Genomic DNA, 11,568 nt, shown 5'->3' with positions numbered 1-11,568 from the left:
TTTGGAAATGACCTAGCTATTCAATACACTGTCGTCACAAGGATAGAAACTCGGGTAACCAAAACACCTGGAGAAACGTTTGTTAGTTCAGTTCAGTTCAGTTGCTCAGTCGTGTCTGACTCTTTGGGACCCCGTGGCCTGAAGGAGGCTAGGCTTCCGTGTCCGTCACCAACTCCAGGGGCTTGCTCAAACTCATGTCCATCGAGTCAGTGATGCCATACAACCATCGTATCCTCTGTCATCCCCTTCTCCTCTGCCTTCAATCAAGACTATGAGAGGCAGATATTTTAGAGTATAATTATTGTAAAGAGTTTGTCTAAAAGCTCATATCACATTTACATTTTTTACTTTTGTTGTTGTCGTTTCCAGGTAGTTTCTTGCTGAAGAGCTTGTGACAGATATAACAATAGAGCAATTTTTACCTCAAAAGAAACCTAGGCACTATGAACATGTTGTGCTTAATGTTGTTGACTCTTAGACATGTCTATAATGGAGGAGCAAAACCAAAAATACTAGATATTTAATATTGACTAGTTCCCAGTTCACGGGACTCTGACATTCATTTAGGTCAATGTTTTCTTGTATTTCCAGCAGTTTGATTTGGAAGGGCTGCCTTGTCTTGAGACCATTGAAATCAGAACACAGAACTTGAGCAATATTATCAAAAAACACAAGGCTCACACTGACACATACCTTAATCCAAACAGACAGACAAGACATCTTCCAGGTTTCCGCCTGAGATTTAAAATATTTCTTTGAGCCAGTCTTCTGGGGAGTGGGGGGATGGGGGTGGCAGTAAGGCAGGCTTGGGTAACAAGCTAATTGTTGGTCATTGCATATGCAAAGAACCAGCTTTCCGGGTTCCAAGGAAAAAAGTTTCCTTGGTAACCAACTTTGTCTGGTTCTATAGAATATCATGGCCCTCCTAGGTCAGGTCATCTTGCCTTTCTGTAGTCCTCGTTTTATCCCTAAATCATAGACAGCTTGGATTGTCTCTGTGGGGTGTATGTATTGTCCTCATGTTTGACCTGGCAGCAGCAGCGAGGTCCGAGAGCCTCTCCTGGAACCGGGCGTGGGGACGGGGCTCACCGAGAGCCGCTGGTGAAGGTGGGCAGCGCCCCTGGAGCGCGGCAGGGGCGGGGCGAACCCGGGCGGCACAGGGCGGGTGTCGGCTCCTGGCGGGGGTAGGGGAGGGCTTCCCAGTTGTGCTCTCGGAGATGGCCACTGCGGCTGGAAACACGCCGGGAGCGCAGCCAGGGTGGGGTAAACCTGGGCTGCACAGGTCGAGATTCCGCTCGCTGTGGGTGGGGGGTCGGTCCCTGTTGTGCTCCCGGGGGTCGCCAATGTGGCTGGGAACCCGCCGGGAGCCCAGCAGGGCCGGGGCAAAACCTGGCGGCGCGGGGTGTGGTGGGGGTCCGTTCGCAGCGGGGGTCGGCTCCTGGCGGGGGTGGGGGAGGGCTTTCCAGATGTGCTGTTGGGGGTCGCCATTGCGGCTGGGAATGCCCATTTCGTGAACTCCTGGATCCCCAAGGATCGGCATCCATCGGCCACAGCGGAGGGGTGCGGAACACAGGTAAGGGAATGGGGACTGCGTGGAGCAGGGAACCATGTATTCCGCCCTGTGTTGGCACAGTCTCAGAGCTCCCCAACCTGGCGGTCGCAGGAAGGCCTCGTCTTTGGGGTCAAGGCCTTTACCACTCCACCCCTCTGCTGAAAAACCTCATAGTCTGCGCGGTTTTCCCAAGCAGCCTAGTGTCCGCTGGAAGTCCAAGGGACAGAACCCTGAATTCTGGCCGGCTGGCCCAGCCCTGCTTCTGGCACTTTGTAGGCCAGCGGGCCCTGGAGCACCTGCTAGGATGGGAAAGGGAAGGGTACGCGAATTGCACCCTGGTGGCCACCGAGGCAGCAAAGAAGGGGGGAGGGCACCTTACTGCCCTTTAATGGCAGACAGAATCTGTGGCTGTCCTGCTGCGTGGGCCTTTTCATGTGGACCTTGTGCAATAAAAGTTTACCGGTGACCTTAGGGAACTTCCCAGTGTGCTTCTGACAGATGAGGGATGCTGTGGAGTTGGAGGGGCCTCTCAGGACTACGCTGGGTTTGGCGCAATGGAAGAGGGCCTCATCTCCAGGGAAGGCAGGAACCTCAGGCTTCCTCTCCGTTTCGGACTCCGACCGCAGGGTCCCTGCAGAGTTGGGACAGGAGAGTCAGGAATCGTCTTGTCTGAGGAAGGGAACTCCGCTTGCCTGTCGAGGTGTTCAGGGGGTCTCAGGCCCCTTGTTCAGCTGTGTGTGGAACCTGCGGGTGTTTCCGGACGATGCACGACGGTGACAGTGCCCCTTCGTGTTGTGCCTTCACCCACTGGGTTGCCTTCGAAGAGGTGTCCGGGCCTCGGGTTCTTTTCAAGAGCGGACAGGGAAATCGGGGTCTTTCGGCATGTGGGACCACCCACGGGGCTAGTCTCAAATTTCCTAGTGAGGCCGGCTACATCCTGAGGTATGCCGGGAAGGCCGGGGAGCCTTCCAGACAACGCAGGGGGATCGACTCTCCTGTCGCCATCAGGAGGGGAGAAGGGGCTCAGATGAAGTGGGGCCAGAACCCTCGGTGTTACCCTCGAGGGAACCCGGCGTGTCGAGGAACTTCTGGGGGTCGCATGAAGGCTGTCAGGGACCGTTTCGCCCTTCAGGGCGGAACAGGGGACTTCCCTTCATACGCCGTCGCGGGCAAGGGCGTCATCTTGCGAAGACGTGGGAACCACGTGGTTTTTCTCGAGTTGTGGCGGATTCTTGAGTTACGACGGGGATCTCAGGCTTCCTCTTGGGTTGGCCCTGCGAAGCCCAATCTTCCCCTTGAGTTGCGAGGGAAAGCTGGGGGTTGCGCTCGAGTCACTGCAGGGCCCAAGACACCTCATCTAGGCCTGTGTCCGGGACCTAATATTCCTCTCCAGGGAAGGCAGGGATCTCGGGGTAGCATTCCAGGTTACCCCGGGGAGTCAGGGCTCGTCTCGAGGGGAAGCCAAGGACTCCGCTCTCCTCTCGAGTCGCAACCCGGATCTCTTGGAGCCCCCTGAGCGGCCTCAAGGGAGACCAGCCTCCTCTTCCGTTTGGAGAGAGGACCCGGGATTGCTCTCCAGGCCATGCAGGAACAGAAGGCCCTCAGCTCGCGAGGACGGGGGCGTCTCAGGGGTTTCCTCGAGCTGCGGCGCCCGTGGGGGTTTTCTCCCGAGGCACGACGAGGATCTCAGGGAGCCTCCCGTGCGGCGCCAGGGAAGTCAGATCTCCATGCGCATGGCGAGGGGGAGCGCGTCATGGCCCTCGAGTCACGGGAGGGGACTAGGGCCTGGAGACGCGTTGAAGAAGGACTCTCGAGGTCTTTCTCGGGGGGCGGCGGGAAACCCTGGGTTCCATCGACTTGTGCCAGTGACCTCAGGAAGCTTCTCAGCGTGCCTCTGAGAAGTCAGGGTCACTGTGGAGTTGGGAGGGGCCTCTCGGAACTCCACTGGGTTTGGTGCAATGGAAGAGGGCCTCATGACAAGTTGAGGCAGGAACCACAGGGTTCCTCTCCTGGCTTCGAATGCGCCGGATCTGACTCGGATCGCAGAGTCCCTGCAGAGTTGGGACAGGAGAGTGAGGCCTCGTCTTGTGTGGAGGAATGGAACTCCGCTTGACTCTCGCGTTGTTCATGGGGTGACAGGCCACTTGTCGATTTGTATGTGGAACTTGCAGGTTTTTCTGGACGATGCACTGGGGTGTCACTGCCCCTTCGTGTTGTGCCTTGTTCCACAGGATTGCCTTCGAGTTGGGTTCTGCCATCGGGTTCTTATCAAGAGCGGACCAGGGAATTGGGTCTTTTGGCATGCCGCACCACCCACGAGGCTATGTCTCGAATTTCGTCGTGAGACTGGCCTCATCTTGATGTGCACCAGGAAGGTCGGGAACGCCTTCCAGACAAAGCAGGGGAATCGAACCTCCTGTCGCGATCAAGAGGGGAGAAGAGTCTCAGATGAAGTGGTGCCGGGAACCTCGGTGTTCTCCTCAACTGAGACTGGTATGTCGGGGAACTTTTGGGGTCGCATCAAGGGTTCCAAGTAACTTTTCGCTCTTCAATACGGAACGTGGGACTTCTCTTGAGACGCTGTAGCGGGCAAGGGCCTCATCTTTCGATGACGGGGGAACCACGTGGTTTTTCTTGAGTTGGGGCGGGATTCTCGAGTTACAACCGGGAATTCAGGCTTCCTCTTCAACTGGCACAGGGAAGTCCAGTTTTCATTCGAATTGTGAGTTAGAATGGGGATTGCTCTCGAGACACTGCAGGGCCAAATAGACCTCATCTAGGCTTGTGTCCAGGACCTAATGTTCCTCTGCTGGGGCGAAATCGATCTCAGCATTGCATTCTCGACTCACCCGGGGAGTCAGGCCTCGTCTCGAGGGGAAGCCAAGGACACTGCTCTCCTGTCAAGTCGCGACGGGTATATCTTGGAGCTCACTGTGTGGCCTAAAATGAGTCAAGCCTCCTGTGGAGTTTGGAGAGAGGACTCAGGATTGCTCTCCAGGCCATACAGCAAAAGAAGGCCCTCATCTCGTGAGGACTGGGGCGTCTCGTGGGTATTCTCGAGCTGCGGCTCCAGTGTGGTGTTGCTCACGAGGTATAATGGGGAGCTCAGGGAGCCTCTCCTGTGGCGCCAGGGAAGTCAGGTTTCTATGCGAGTGGCTAGGGGGAGCGCGTCATTGCTCTCGAGACATGGTAGGGGAATCGCACCTCAAGACGCGTTGAAGAAGGACTCTCGAGGTCTTTTACGGGTTGGGGCAGGAAACCCTTGGTTCCCTCGACTTGTGCTGGTGATCTCAGGAAGGTCTAAGGGTGCCTCTGAGAAGTCAGGGATACTGTGCAGTTGGGAGGGGTCTCTCGGGACTCCACTGGGTTTGGTGCAATGGAAGAGGGCCTCATCTCGAGTGGAGGCAGGAAACTCATGTTTCCTCTCCTGACTTCCCCTGGGCCAGATCTGACTCGGATCGCGGTTTCGCTGCAGAGGTCGAACAGGAGAGTCAGGCCTCGTCTTGTGTGGAGGAATGGAACTCTGCTTGCCTCTCCAGTTGTTCACGGGGTGACAGGTCACTTCTCGAGCTGTGTGTGGTACCTGCGGGTTTCTCCGGACGATACCCGGGGGTGTCAGTGCCCCTAAGTGTTGTGCCTTCATCAAAAGGGTTATCTTCAAAGAGGTGTCCGGGCATCAGGATCTTATCAAGAGCGGACCGGGAAATCGGGGTCTTTCGGCATGTGTCACCATCCACGTGGCTATGTCTCGAATATCCTCGTGAGACCGGCCTCATCCTGAGATGCACCGGGAAAGGTGGGAACCCCTTCAAGACAAAACAGGGGAATCGACCCTCCTGTCGCGATCAGGAGGGGAGAAGGGGACCAGATGTAGTGGTGCCGGGAACCTCGGTGTTCTCCTCGAGTCAGACTGGTGTGTCGAGGAACATTTGAGGGCGCATCAAGGGTGCCAATACCGTTTCGCACTTCAAGACGGAACGTGGGACTTCTCTTGAGACGCTGTAGGGGGCAAGGGCCTCATCTTGGGATGACGGGGGAACCACGTGGCATTTCTCGAGTTGTGGCGGGATTCTCGAGCTTCGACGGGGAATACAGTCTTCCTCATGTGTTGGGCCAGGGAAGTCCTATCTTCCATTCGAGTTTAAAGGGAGAGCTGGGGATTGCTCTCGAGTCACTGCAGGGCAAAATAGACCTCATCTAGGCTTGTGTCCAGGACTTAATGCTCGTCCCTAGGGGAGACAGGGATCTTGGGGTTGCATACCAGACTCACCCGGGGAATCAGGCCTCGTCTCAAGGGGAAGCAAAGAACTCCGCTGTCCTTTTGAGTCGCGATGGGTATCTCTTGGAGCCCACTGTGTGCCCTAAAGGGAGTCAAGCCTCCTGTGCTGTTTGGATAGAGGACTCGGGATTCCTCTCCAGGCCATGCAGGAAAAGAAGGCCCTCATCTCGCGATGATGGCGGCGTCTCGTGGGTTTTCTAGACTGCTGCGCTAGTGCCGGGTTTCTGACGAGGTACGAGAGGGAGCTCAGGGAGCCTCTCGTGTGGCGCCAGGGAAGTCAGGTCCCCATGAGATGGCTAGGGGGAGCTCGTCATTGCTCTCGAGTCATGGTAGGGTAATCGGGCCTCAAGACGGGTTGAAGAAGGACTCTCGAGGTCTTTCTCGGATCACTGCATAAAACCCAGGGTTCCCTTGACTTGTGCCTGCGACCTCAGGGAACTTCTCAGAGTGTCTCTGAGAAGTCAGGGATACTGTGCAGTTTGGAGGGGCCTCTTGAGACTCCTCTGCATTTGGTGGAATGTAAGAGGGACTCATCTCGAGTTGAAGCAGGAATCTCAGTGTTCCTCTCCATTTCTGACTCAGATCGCAAGGTCCCTGCATGTTGGTACAGGAGAGTCAAGCCTCGTCTTTTCTGGAGGATGGGACTCCTCTTGCCTCTCGAGTTGTTCTCGAGGTGACAGGCCACTTGTCGAGCTGTGTGTGTAACCTGCCCGTTTTTCCGGATGATGCACAGGTGTGTTAGTGCCCCTTCGTGTTGTACCTTCATACTCAAGGCTGCCTTCCAAGAGGTGTCCGAGCATCGGATTCTTATCAAGAGCGGACCGGGAAATTGGAGTCTTTCAGCAAGTGGCACCACCCACAAAGCTACGTATCGAATTTCCCCATGAGACCGGCCTCATCCTGAGTTGTGCAGGGAAGGTCGGGCCCCCTTGCAGACAAAGCAGGGGAATCGACCCACCGGTCACGATCAGGAGGGGAGAAGGGGCTTAAATGAAGTGGTGCCGGGAACCTCGGTGTTCCCCTTGAGTGAGACCGGCGTGTTGGGGGACTTTTGGGGTCGCATCAAGGGTGCCAAGTACCGTTTCGCATTTCAAGACGGAACCTGGGACATCTTTTGAAACGCTGTAGCGGGCAAGGGCCTCATCTTGCGATGACGGGAGAACCACGTGGTTTTGCTCGAGTTGCGGCGGGATTCTCGAGTTATGACCGGGAATTTAGGCTTCCTCTTGTTGGCCTTGAAATCCAATCTTCCATTCGGGTTGCGAGGGGGAGCTGGGGATTGCGCTAGAGTCACTGCAGGGCAAAGGAGACCTAATCTAGGCTTGTGTCCAGGATCTAACGTTGCTCTCCAGGGGCGACAGGGATCTCGGGTTTGCATTCCAGACTCATCCGGGGAGTCAGTTCTCACCTCGAGGGTAAGTAAAGAATTCCGCTCTCATCTCGAGTCGCGATGGGTATCTCTTGGAGCCCACTGTGTGTACTAAAGGGAGTCAAGCCTCCTGTGGAGTTTGGAGAGAGGACTCGGGATTGGACTCCAGGCCATGCAGGAAAAGAAGGCCCTCATCTCGAGATGACGGTGGCGTCTCGTGGGTTTTCTCGAGCTGCGGCGCCAGTGTGGGGTGTCTCATGAAGTACCACGGGGATCTCAGGGAGCCTCTTGTATGGCGCCAGGAAAATCCAGTATTCCATTCGAGTTGCAAGTTAGAACTGGGGATTGCTCTCCAGTCACTGCAGGGCAAAATAGACCTCATCTACGCTTGTGTCCAGGACCTAGTGTTCCACTACTGGGCCAACAGGGATCTCAGGGTTGCATTCTCGACTCACCCGGAGAGTCAGGCCTCGTCTTGAGGGGAAAAAAAGGACTCCGCTCTCCTGTCGAGTCGCGACGGGTATCTCTTGGAGCCCACTGCGTGGCGTAAAGGGAGTGAAGCCTCCTATGGAGTTTGGAGATGACTCGGGATTGTTTTCCTGGCCATGCAGGAAAAAAGGCCCTCATCTCGCGATGACGGGGGCATCTCGTGGGTTTTCTCCAGCTGCGGCGCCAGTATCAGATTTCTCACGAGGTACAACGGGGAGCTCAGAGAGCCTCTCGTGTGGTGCTAGGGACGTCAGGTCTCCGTGCGTGTGGTGAAGGGGAGTGCGTGATTGCTCTCGAGTCATAGTAGGCGAATCGGGCCTCAAGACACATTGAAGAAGGACTCTTGAGGTCTTTCTCGGGTTGCGGCAGGGAACCCTGGGTTCCCTTGATTTGTGTCGGTGACCTCAGGCAACTTCTAAGGGTGCCTCTGAGAAGTCAGGGACACTGTGGATTTGGGAGGGGCCTTTCGTTACTCAACTGGGTTTGGTGCAATCGAAGAGGGCCTCATCTCGAATGGAGGCAGGAACCTCAGGGGTCCTCTCCATATCTGACTCGGGTCGCAGGGTACCTGCAGAGTATGGACAAGAGAGTCACGCCTCGTCTTCTGTTGAGGAATGGATTTCCCCTTGCCTTTCGAGTTGTTCACGGAGTGACAGGCCACTTGTTGAGCTGAGTGTGGAACCTGCGGGTTTTTCCGGACGATGCACGGGGGTGTCAGTGCCCCTTCGTGTTGTGCCTTCATCCACAGGGTTGCCTTCAAAGAGGTTTCCGGGCATCGGGTTCTTTTCAAGAGCGTACCGGAAAATTGGGGTCTTTCAGCATGTGCTACCACCCATGAGGCTACGTCTCGAATTTCCTCGGGAGACCGGCCTCATCCTGAGGTGCGCCGGGAAGGTCGGGAACCCCTTGCAGACAAAGCAGGGGAATCGACCCACCGGTCGCGATCAGAAGGGGAGAAGGGGCTCAGATGAAGTGGTGCCGGGAACCTCGGTGGTCCCCTCGAGTGAGACCGGTATGTCACGGCACTTTTGAGGTCGCATCAAGGGTGCCAAGTACAGTTTCGCACTTCAAGATGGAACGTGGGAATTCTCTGGAGATGCTGTAGCGGGCAAGGGCCTCATATTGCGATGACGAGGGAAACACGTGGTTTTTCTCGAGTTGAGGCGGGATTCTCGAGTTACAACGGGGAATTCAGGCTTCCTCTTGTGTTGGCCCAGGAAGTCCAATCTTCCATTCAACTTGTCAGAGAGAGCTGGGGGTTGCTCTCGAGTCACTTCAGGGCAAAGAGTCCTCATCTAGGCTTGGGTCCAGGACGTAATGTTCCTCTCCAGGGGCGACAGGGATATCGGGGTCGCATTCCAGTCTCACCCGGTGGGTCACACCTCGTCTCGAGTGGAAGCAAAGGACTCCACTATCCTCTCGAGTCGGGACGCGTAACTCTTGGAGCCCAATGAGTGGCCTAAAGGGAGTCAAGCGTCCTGTGTAGCTTGGACAGAAGGTTCACGCTTGATCTGCATACCATGCAGTTAAAGATGGCCCTCCTCTCGTGATGACGGGGGCGTCTCATGGGTTTTCTCGAGCTGCGGCGCCAGTGTGGGGTTTCTCACGAGATATGATGGGGAGTTCAGGGAGCCTCTCGTGCGGTGCCAGAGAAGCCTGACTCCATGCGTGTGGCCAGGCAGATCGCGTCATTGCTCTCGAGTCATGGGAGGGACTAGGGCCTCAAGAGGCATTTAAGAAGGACTCTCGAGGTCTTTCTTGGGTTGGGGCGGGAAACACTCGTTTCCATCGACCTCTACAGGGGACCTTAGGGAACTTCCCAGGTGCCTCTGAGAGGTGAGGGATACTGAGGAGTTAGAGGGGCCTCTCGGGACTCCACTAGGTTTGATGAAATGAAAGAGGGCCTCATCTCGATTGGAGGCAGGAACCTCAGGCTTCCTCTCCATTTCTGACTCCGACCGCAGGATCCCTGCAGAGTTGGGACAGGAGAGTCAGGCCTCGTCTTGTCTGAGTAACGGAACTCTGCTTGCCTCTTGAGTCGTTCAGGGGGTCTCAGGGCCCTTGACAAGCTGTGTGTGGAACCTGCGGGTGTTTCCAGAAGATGCATGGGGGTGTCAGTGCCCCTTCGTTTGGTGCCTTCCCCCACAGGGTTTCCTTCAAAGAGGTGTCCGGGCATCGGGTTCATTTCAAGAGCGGACCGGGAAATCGGGGTCATTCGGCATGTGGCACCACCCACGTGGCTCATCTCGAATTTCCTCGTGAGACCAGCATCATCCTGAGGTGCGCCGGGAAGGCCGGGAACACCTTCCACACAAAGTAGGGGAATCGATTCTCCTGTCGCGATCAGGAGTGGAGATGGGGCTCAGATGAAGTGGGGCCGGGACCCTCGGTGTTCCACTCGAGGGAACCCGGCGTTTCAGGGAACTTTAGGGGTCGCATCAAGGGAGCCAAGTACCGTTTCCCACTTCAGGACGGAACATGGGACTTCCCTGGAGACGCTGTAGCGGGCAAGGGCCTCATCCTGTGAAGACGTTGGAACCACGTCGTTTTTCTCGAGTTGCATTGGGATTCTCAAAAACGACAGGAATTTCAGGCTTCCTCTTGGGTTGGCCCTGGGAAGCCCAATCTTCAATTCGAGTTCGATGGAAAGCTGGGGGTTCTGCTCGAGTCACTACAGGGCCAAAGAGACCTCATCGAGGCGTGTGTCCAGGACCTAATATTCCTCTCAAGGGAAGACAGGGATCACGGGTTTCCATTCCAGACTCCCCCGGGGGGTCAGGACTCGCCTGGAGGGGAAGCAAAGACTCCGCTTTCCTCTCAAGTCGCGACACGGATCTCTTGGAGCCCACTGAGTGGACTCAAGGGTGTCGAGCCTCCTCTTCAGTTTGGAGAGAGGACTCGGGATTGCTCTCCAGGCCAGGCAAGAAAAGAAGGCCCTCATCTCGCGATGACGGGGGCGTCTCATGGGTTTCCTCAGGCTGCTGCGCCCATGGGGGTTTTCTCACGAGGCACGATGAGGACCTCAGGGAGCCTCTCGTGCGGCGCCAGGCAAGTCAGGTCTCCATGCGCATGGCGAGGGGGAGCTGGTCATCACTCTCGAGTCATGGGAAACGGCTAGGTCCTCAAGAGGCGTTGAAGAAGGACTCTCGAGGTCTTTCTCGGGTTGCGGCGGGAAACCCTCGTTTCCCTCGACTTCTGCAGGGGACCTTAGGGAACTTCCCACAGTGCCTCTGAGAGGTGAGGGATGCTGTGTAGTTGGCAGGGCCTCTCGGGACTCTGCTGGGTTCGGCGCAATGGAAGAGGGCCTCATCTCGAGGGGAGGCAGGAACCTCAGGCTTCCTCTCGGATTCGGACTCCGACTGCACGGTCCCTGCAGTGTTGGGACAGGAGAGTCATGCCTCGTCTTGTCTGAGGAATGGAATTCTGGTTGCCTCTCGAGTTATTCCGGGAGTCTCAGGCCCCTTGTCGAGCTGTGTGTAGACCCTGCGGGTTTTTCTGGATGATGCACGGGGGTGTCAGTGCCCCTTCGTGTTGTGCCTTCACCCACAGGGTTGCCTTCGAAGAGGTGTCCGGGCACCGGGTTCTTATCAAGAGCGGACCGGAAAATCGGAGTCGTTCGGCACGTGGCACTTCACATGTGGCTACTCTCCAATTTCCTCCTGAGACCGGCCTCATCCTGAGGTGCGCCAGGAAGGCCGGGACCCCTTCCAGACAAAGCAGGGGAATCGACTCTCCTGTCGCGATCAGGAGAGGAGAAGGGGCTCAGATGAATTGGTGCCGGGACCCTCGGTGTTCCCCTCGAGGGAACCCAGCGTATCGGGGAACTTTTGCGGTCGCATCAAGGGTGTCAAGTACCGTGTCGCCCTTCAGGGCGGAACA

The sequence above is a fragment of the Bubalus kerabau genome, unplaced genomic scaffold (genome assembly GCF_029407905.1).
Source record: "Bubalus kerabau isolate K-KA32 ecotype Philippines breed swamp buffalo unplaced genomic scaffold, PCC_UOA_SB_1v2 scaffold_30, whole genome shotgun sequence".
Classification (NCBI taxonomy): Eukaryota; Metazoa; Chordata; class Mammalia; order Artiodactyla; family Bovidae; genus Bubalus; species Bubalus kerabau.
The sequence above is the reverse complement of the archived record's forward strand: the minus strand, read 5'-3'. Positions refer to the sequence as shown.